Here is a 7,175-nt window from a genome sequence, read left to right as displayed (position 1 = left end):
TGACAATTTAGTCTGTTTCGTTTGTTCTATTTTGAAACTTAAACGCTTTAGCGGCTGCCTTTTGTGTAGTTTGCAATATTTGCCTTTATTTATCTGAAAAAGTCTCATGTTCCTTAAGTACATCTACCCTGTTGAACTTATTATGGGAAATAAATATTTAAATAAAAACAAGCTGCTGATTATTTCACATTTTACTTGTGAGCAACGGCACATTTAAATCTTACAAATATAGTTATTTGGCTTATATCGTGATAGATATCGTTATTGCCTGAAATGAAAAAAACATATCGTGATATGAAAAAATCTCATATCGCCCAGCTCTACCTGAAAGTAAGGTTCAGTAAACCAGTGCAACGATACCCCGGTGTAAGGCTCAGTTATTGTATTTTTATTTTTTGAAGATGCAACATCTTTTTGGCGACGAGGACGTTTAGGGGGAAGGAGTTTGGGCGATCGGACTGAAAGAAAAGAGAAGAAAATAAAGTGATGGAGTTGGCTACAGGTTTGGCTAGCTTTTCAAAGAATGCAAAAGTTTTCGGCTGGAAATAGAAGGCAGTGACCTCGAAGCGGAAATGGCTACAATTGGTACGCTAGTAGCGTTCGATCCAAAGAATCAGACTTGGGATAAGTACACGGAAATACTCGAGCAGTTTTTCGCAGCTAACGGGATCGACGATGCAGAGAAACAAAGAGCGATATTAATAAGTGTCGTCGGAGCAGCGACGTACAGCTTGATGCGAAACCTTCTCAGCCCGGCCAAGCCCAAAGACAAAACCTTCCAAGAGCTGGTGCTTCTGATGAAAAATCACTTCGATCCGAAGCCCAGTGAAATTGTGCAAAGGTATAAGTTCGACTCTCGCTCCCGCAAGCCGAATGAAACCGTCATGGAATATGTAGCGGAGCTGCGTCGCCTGGCACAGGATTGTAACTATGGCAACACGTTACAACAGATGTTGAGAGATAGGATCGTCTGCGGAATTAAGGATGACCGAATTCAGAGACGTCTCTTGTCAGAAATAGATCTCACTTTTGACAAGGCTCTGTCAATTGCAGTAGCCATGGAGACTGCAAATAAAAATGCACAGGATCTGCAGACCTCAGGGGCGTCAGCAAAATGTTTCAGTCTCGCTAGAGGACAACAGGAGAGTCGTACCTTTAAAGCAGAAAATAAAGAGTGTTATCGTTGCAAAGGAACCAAGCACACAGCAGCAGACTGTAAGTACAAACAAGAAAAATGTCATGCTTGTGGTAAAATGGGACACATAGCTAGAGCTTGTAAAAGCAAGACTAAACTGAACCAGAAAAAGTATGGATCGACATATGTAAAGAAAGAAAAAAAGCAGAGTTCACACTACAGTACTCACAATGTGGGCGAGAAAGCAGATAACAACAAAACTGATAGCTCTGAAGATGACTCTTTTATGTTGAACTGTGTCAAGTGCAGTCAAGGGCACAAAAGAAAACTGTTCAAGTTAGGGCGTGGCAGTGCGGTACACTTAAGAAGAGTAGACCCCTACACTGTGGATATGCAAATTGATGGAAAAAAGGTGAACTTTGAAATAGACACTGGATGTTGCCTAACAGTCATGAACGAAGCAACATTCAGAGAAACAGGGAAAGACAGCAAGCCCCCCAGCCTGCAGCCCATCAAAATCAAGCTCGAAACTTATACAGGGGATCCTGTTAAGGTGATTGGTGCAACACGAGTCAGCGTCAAATACAAGCAGCAGAAAAAACATCTGCCCCTGGTGGTGGTCGAAGGCGACGGCCCCAGCTTGCTAGGTCGAGCTTGGCTCGAGGAAATTAAATTGGACTGGGGTGAAGTGAAAAACAGTCCTAACAACAGAAAGCTGCACCAAGTCAAAACAACAGAGAAAACACTTCAGCAAGTGTTAAGTAAACATGAAAATGTGTTCAAAGAGGAGTTGGGCACCCTGAAAGGAATGAAAGCTGCTATTCATGTGAAAAGTGATGCCACCCCACGCTTCTTCCGTCCGCGTTCTGTCCCCTTTGCTATGCGAGCAAAAGTCGACGAGGAAATAGACCGACTGTTGAAAGAAGGCATCATCTCGCCAGTGAAATATGCTGAATGGGCGGCACCAGTAGTGCCACTCCTGAAGCCCACAGGGACAATAAGACTGTGTGGGGATTACAAGCTTACTGTAAATACCGTGGCTTCACTGGAGCAGTACCCCATACCCAGAATGGAGGACTTGTTTGCCACACTGTCCGGGGGTAAGCAGTTCTCAAAATTAGACATGAGCCACGCTTACCAGCAAATCCTCTTGGATGACGAATCGAAAAAGTACGTGACAGTAAACACATCTCGGGGGCTGTTCACGTATAACAGATTGCCTTTTGGAGTGGCCTCTGCTCCAGCAATATTCCAGAGGACCATGGAAAGTCTTTTGAAGGGGATACCTCATGTAGCAGTGTATTTAGATGACATCTTAGTGACTGGAGTGGATGAAGTAAGCCATCTACAGAACCTGGATGAGGGGGTCGGTTGGAGGAAGCTGGGTTGAGGTTAAAGAGGTGCAAGTGTGCCTTCATGCAAGAGAAAGTGGAGTACTTGGGGCACATAGTGGACGCCCAGGGGCTCCACCCAGTGGAAAAGAAAGTTAAAGCAATCATGGACGCACCTACCCCCACAAATGTCACTAAACTGAAAGCATACTTAGGTTTGCTAAATTACTAAAACAAATTCCTTCCAAACCTGGCAACCCGGTTGGCACCCTTACATGAACTTTTGAGACACGAGGTACGGTGGACATGGCAAAAGAGACAAGAGGAAGCATTCCAGAAATCTAAGAACCTGTTGAACTCAGCAGAGGTGTTAGTTCATTATTCTGCTGACCGTGAGTTGGTTCTCTCATGTGATGCATCCCCATATGGCGTAGGCGCCGTATTGTCACATAAGATGGAGGATGGAAGCGAGAGACCTTTGGGGTTCATGTCACGCACACTCTCTCCTGCTGAGAAAAAGTATTCTCAGCTTGACAAAGAAGGTCTAGCTGTTATATTTGGCATCAAGAAATTTCACAAATACTTGTATGGCCGAGTTTTCACGATTTACACAGATCATAAACCCCTAATCTCACTGTTCAATGAAAAGAAGCCTATACCTCAGATGGGCTCACCAAGAGTGCAAAGATGGGCCGTGACATTGAGTGCTTACGAGTACAACATCAGGTACAAGCCAGGAAAACATCATGAAAACGCGGATGCGCTCAGCCGGTTGCCGGTACCAGACTCAGCACCTGAGCGAGAGATGGCTGAGCAGGTTTTGATGATGGATGTACTGGATGACACATTAGTGGACACTGCACAGATCAAACGATGGACAGCTAAGGATGTCTTGTTGTCGCAAGTCCACGAGTACACCTTAAAAGGCTGGCCAACTGAGACCGACACCTGTTTAAAGCCGTATCGACAGAGAAAGCTGGAACTGAGTGTGAGGGATGGTTGCGTGCTCTGGGGAGCCCGAGTAATTATTCCCACCAAAGGCCGAGACAAAATATTGAAACTCCTGCACCAGACTCATACAGGCATGTCGAAGATGAAAGGCTTGGCAAGGTCGTATGTATGGTGGCCAGGGATGGATGAGAACATTGAAAGAGAAGTGCAGGCATGTGAGGAGTGTCAGAAACACTCCAAGTCACCACCTACTGCACCATTACACCCTTGGGAGTGGCCGGAGTCACCATGGTCCAGAATCCATGTGGACTATGCAGGGCCTTTCCTCGGGGAGATGTTTCTAATCATTGTGGATGCTCATTCCAAGTGGATGGACATTTACCCTGTGAAATCCTCTACATCACAGGTAACTATAGAGAAACTGCGCCAGAGTTTCAGTGTGTTTGGACTACCTAAAATGTTAGTTTCAGACAACGGAACATGTTTCACAAGTGCTGAATTTGAGTCATTCATGAAGCAGAATGGAATTGACCATGTAAGATCAGCACCTTTCCACCCTTCTTCAAATGGGCTGGCTGAGAGGGCGGTCCAGACCTTTAAGGAGGGGATGAAGAAAGTCAAAGGTGATACCTTGCAAACCAGACTGTCCCGATTTCTGTTCAGTTATCGCATCACACCGCATGCCACTACTGGTTTATCACCTGCAGAGTTGATGATGTCACGGAGACTCAGATCAGTTTTGGACTTGCTCATGCCTGATGTGAAAACAAAAGTGCAGCACAAACAATCGAAACAGAAAGAAAATCATGACACCAAGAAAAGACTGAGAAGTTTCACACCAGGAGACAAGGTCTTCATCAGAAACTACTCCTATGGCCCGAAGTGGATTCCCGCAGTCATTGTGAGAGCATCGGGTCCAGTGTCTTACATTGTTACCATTGGATCAGGTCAAACTGTGAAGCGGCATGTGGATCAGGTGAGAGCAAGAGTGGCTGACACTGTTCCCAGTACACTAGACAGGGAGGTGGAGCCATTGCTTGACAAAGAATCAGTGCCTGAGTGCTGCTTGCCATCAGAGTTGGACACATCGCCACAACCTCCGGCAATGGAGTTGCCTTATGCTCCGGAGACTCCAGCTCCCGGAGACTCCTCAGGGACACCCGTGTTGCGACGTTCCCAGAGAGAGAGACGTCCACCAGAGACTTTAAAGGACTTTGTTAGGTAGTGTGAGATCTTCCAGAAATAGAGCAACAATGCGCTCTGATCTCACAGGAAGGACGTACCTTCCTAGTTAGAAAAAAAAAAAAAAGAGAAACATGGAAACCTATGTACAGTTGTATGGTTGTATGGTTACCTTAATTACATGTTGATTGTTTGTTAAGCATTCTTTAGATAAACAGTTATTTTGTAAGTCAAGGGAGTTGTTGACTTAAGGGGGGAGGAGATGTGGTATCGCAAGAAATAAGTGGTTATATAAATATATGAGTATACATAATAGTTATTATTCATAGATACCTACATCCTAAGTTCCTGTTAATCTTCTGAAAGAAACAGAATGAATGTGTTGTTACAATGGTAATGCCAGGAGAGGCAGTATTAGTTCTGTGTTACATTAATGTGTAAGGAAGTGGAAGAAGAGTGTGTCCTGTAGGAGGCAGTAGAAAATGGATGCTCATGTTCTGTACATGCCCTGAAAGTAAGGTTCAGTAAACCAGTGCAACGATACCCCGGTGTAAGGCTCAGTTATTGTATTTTTATTTTTTGAAGATGCAACAGTCATGTTTTCATTATTACAGTTTACAGTATTCTCTCAGTGTTTCCCAATGCAAAAAAAAGGTCAGAACTCGACACTACCTGAAAATGCTCAAGGCAGCACTATACACTTTTTGTACAGCCATTTACAGTAAAATCTACAGTAAAGTTGGACATTCCTGTAGTTAGGCAAGTAAGGGAGTACAAGACACTGAATACGTATGTTTCATATTTTTACTGTTTAGGCTGTTTGTAATTCTACAACATTGTGTAAAAGAAAAATACCCTACAGCCACTTATTTAGAATAAACATAAGAAACACTCTTTTGGTGGAGCTGTGCACAAATGTGAACAATATAACAGTACATATTGTAACTGAATATACGTAAATCATTCTGGCACATCCAGACGTTCCTGTCTGTCTTGCCACATATTTTCATCTACATCCCTTGCAATGCAGTGAGGAAAGTATCTCTTGGAGACGACATCACTGCATGACTCTGCTGTGATGTCGTCACATGCTGCATCCATGGCTGCTAGCAGGGCCATTTGCGCATGTGAATGCCGGTCATAAAGCTTCCACCTCCAGGCAGAGAAAAAAAATCCTCTATTGGATTAAGGAACGGGAAGTAGGGAGGGAGATATTCAACCAGCATTGTGTCGTGTGCTGCAAACCAATGTCTGACCAGATGTGAGCGGTGAAAACGGACATTGTCCCACACAACAACATACTTGTTGAGTTGGCCTCCACCCCTCTCATTCTCAGGGACTATGTCCCTGTAAAGAGTGTCTAAAAACGTCAGGAGCCGTTGTGTATTGTATGGACCAAGAAGGGGAATATGGGTGAGAATGCCATTGTCTCTCTGTCCAATGCCATTTCTTCCACGCCTTCTGCCTTTGGCAAGATTGAAACCCACCTCATCAACGTATATGAACGTGTGCAGTGGTTCCCTGGCTTCCAGCTCCAGTACACGCTTTAGAGAGAGAGAGAGAGAGAGAGAGAGAGAGAGAGATGTGTAGCATAATGCGTTCTGTATGTTCTGTGAATATATATACAGAATTGCTAGTCTACTACATAAAACTACACAAAGTAAAACAGTTTACAGTGCTGTACATTAAAGTATACATAGAAGACATGTTTTACCTGTACATACTGGTGATGGATCTCCTCCACTCTTTCACTGTACCGTTCAAATGGCACTTTGTACAATTGTTTCATGCACATTTCTTTCCTCTGGAGCACTCTGTCAATTGTTGCAATTGACGCAGATCCATTATTGTCACCGTTATCCTCTAAGACAGCACTTTGGATATCTTTCAACTTTATTGCATTCTTTGCAATCACCATTGCACAAATGGCTTCCTCTTGCTGCGGGGTAAAAAGGGGCCCTCTTCCACCTCTGCGAGGTTGTCTTTCAATCCTTTGTGGTGCAGATTACAGTAAAAATTACAGTGATGTACACTAAACATAAGATATTATGAGATGTTGGATTACTGTCCAATACTATAGATACCTGTTCTCCCTACGAAATGTTTGAATGATTGAATTCACAGTGGTTCTTCCAACATTTGGTTGCACCCTCCGACCAGCCTCATCCATTGTGAGGCCGTGATTGACAACATGGCCAACAAGTGTTGCCCTAAGTTCATTAGGAATCTGCCTGTGTATTTGGCGTCTTTTCCTTCTTCCCCTGTTTTGTCCCCACCGCATCCTCACCCCTCTTCCACGATGACCTTCCATTTCTGTGTTGAGGGTTCATGGGATTGATCCATGAGTGACTGTGAGCAAGTGGCTTGTCATTGGTTACAACTAATACTTCACACACCTCCTCGTCAGTGAAAGCTGAAGTTCACCTGAGAGAAATTGTTCAATTTAGGAGACATTTCCAGGAAAAAATAATAACAAAAGGTATAAAATTTGCTTGACAGAATTTGATAACTAATTCAACAATTTTGTATGTAATGACTCAAGCAATCAAATGAAGACTATTAGTTTGATTAGGAAC

At 43.7% G+C, this 7,175-nt stretch overlaps 1 pseudogene; it reads left to right on the top strand.

Annotated features, from left to right (window-relative positions):
• Positions 1-329: 329 nt before the first annotated feature.
• On the top strand, positions 330-4,713 carry LOC113035537 (uncharacterized protein K02A2.6-like; annotated as a pseudogene).
• The last annotated feature ends 2,462 nt before the right edge of the window (positions 4,714-7,175 follow it).

The sequence above is a fragment of the Astatotilapia calliptera genome, chromosome 13, assembly GCF_900246225.1.
Source record: "Astatotilapia calliptera chromosome 13, fAstCal1.2, whole genome shotgun sequence".
NCBI classification, from domain to species: Eukaryota; Metazoa; Chordata; class Actinopteri; order Cichliformes; family Cichlidae; genus Astatotilapia; species Astatotilapia calliptera.
This window is presented reverse-complemented; position numbering and strand designations above follow the sequence as displayed.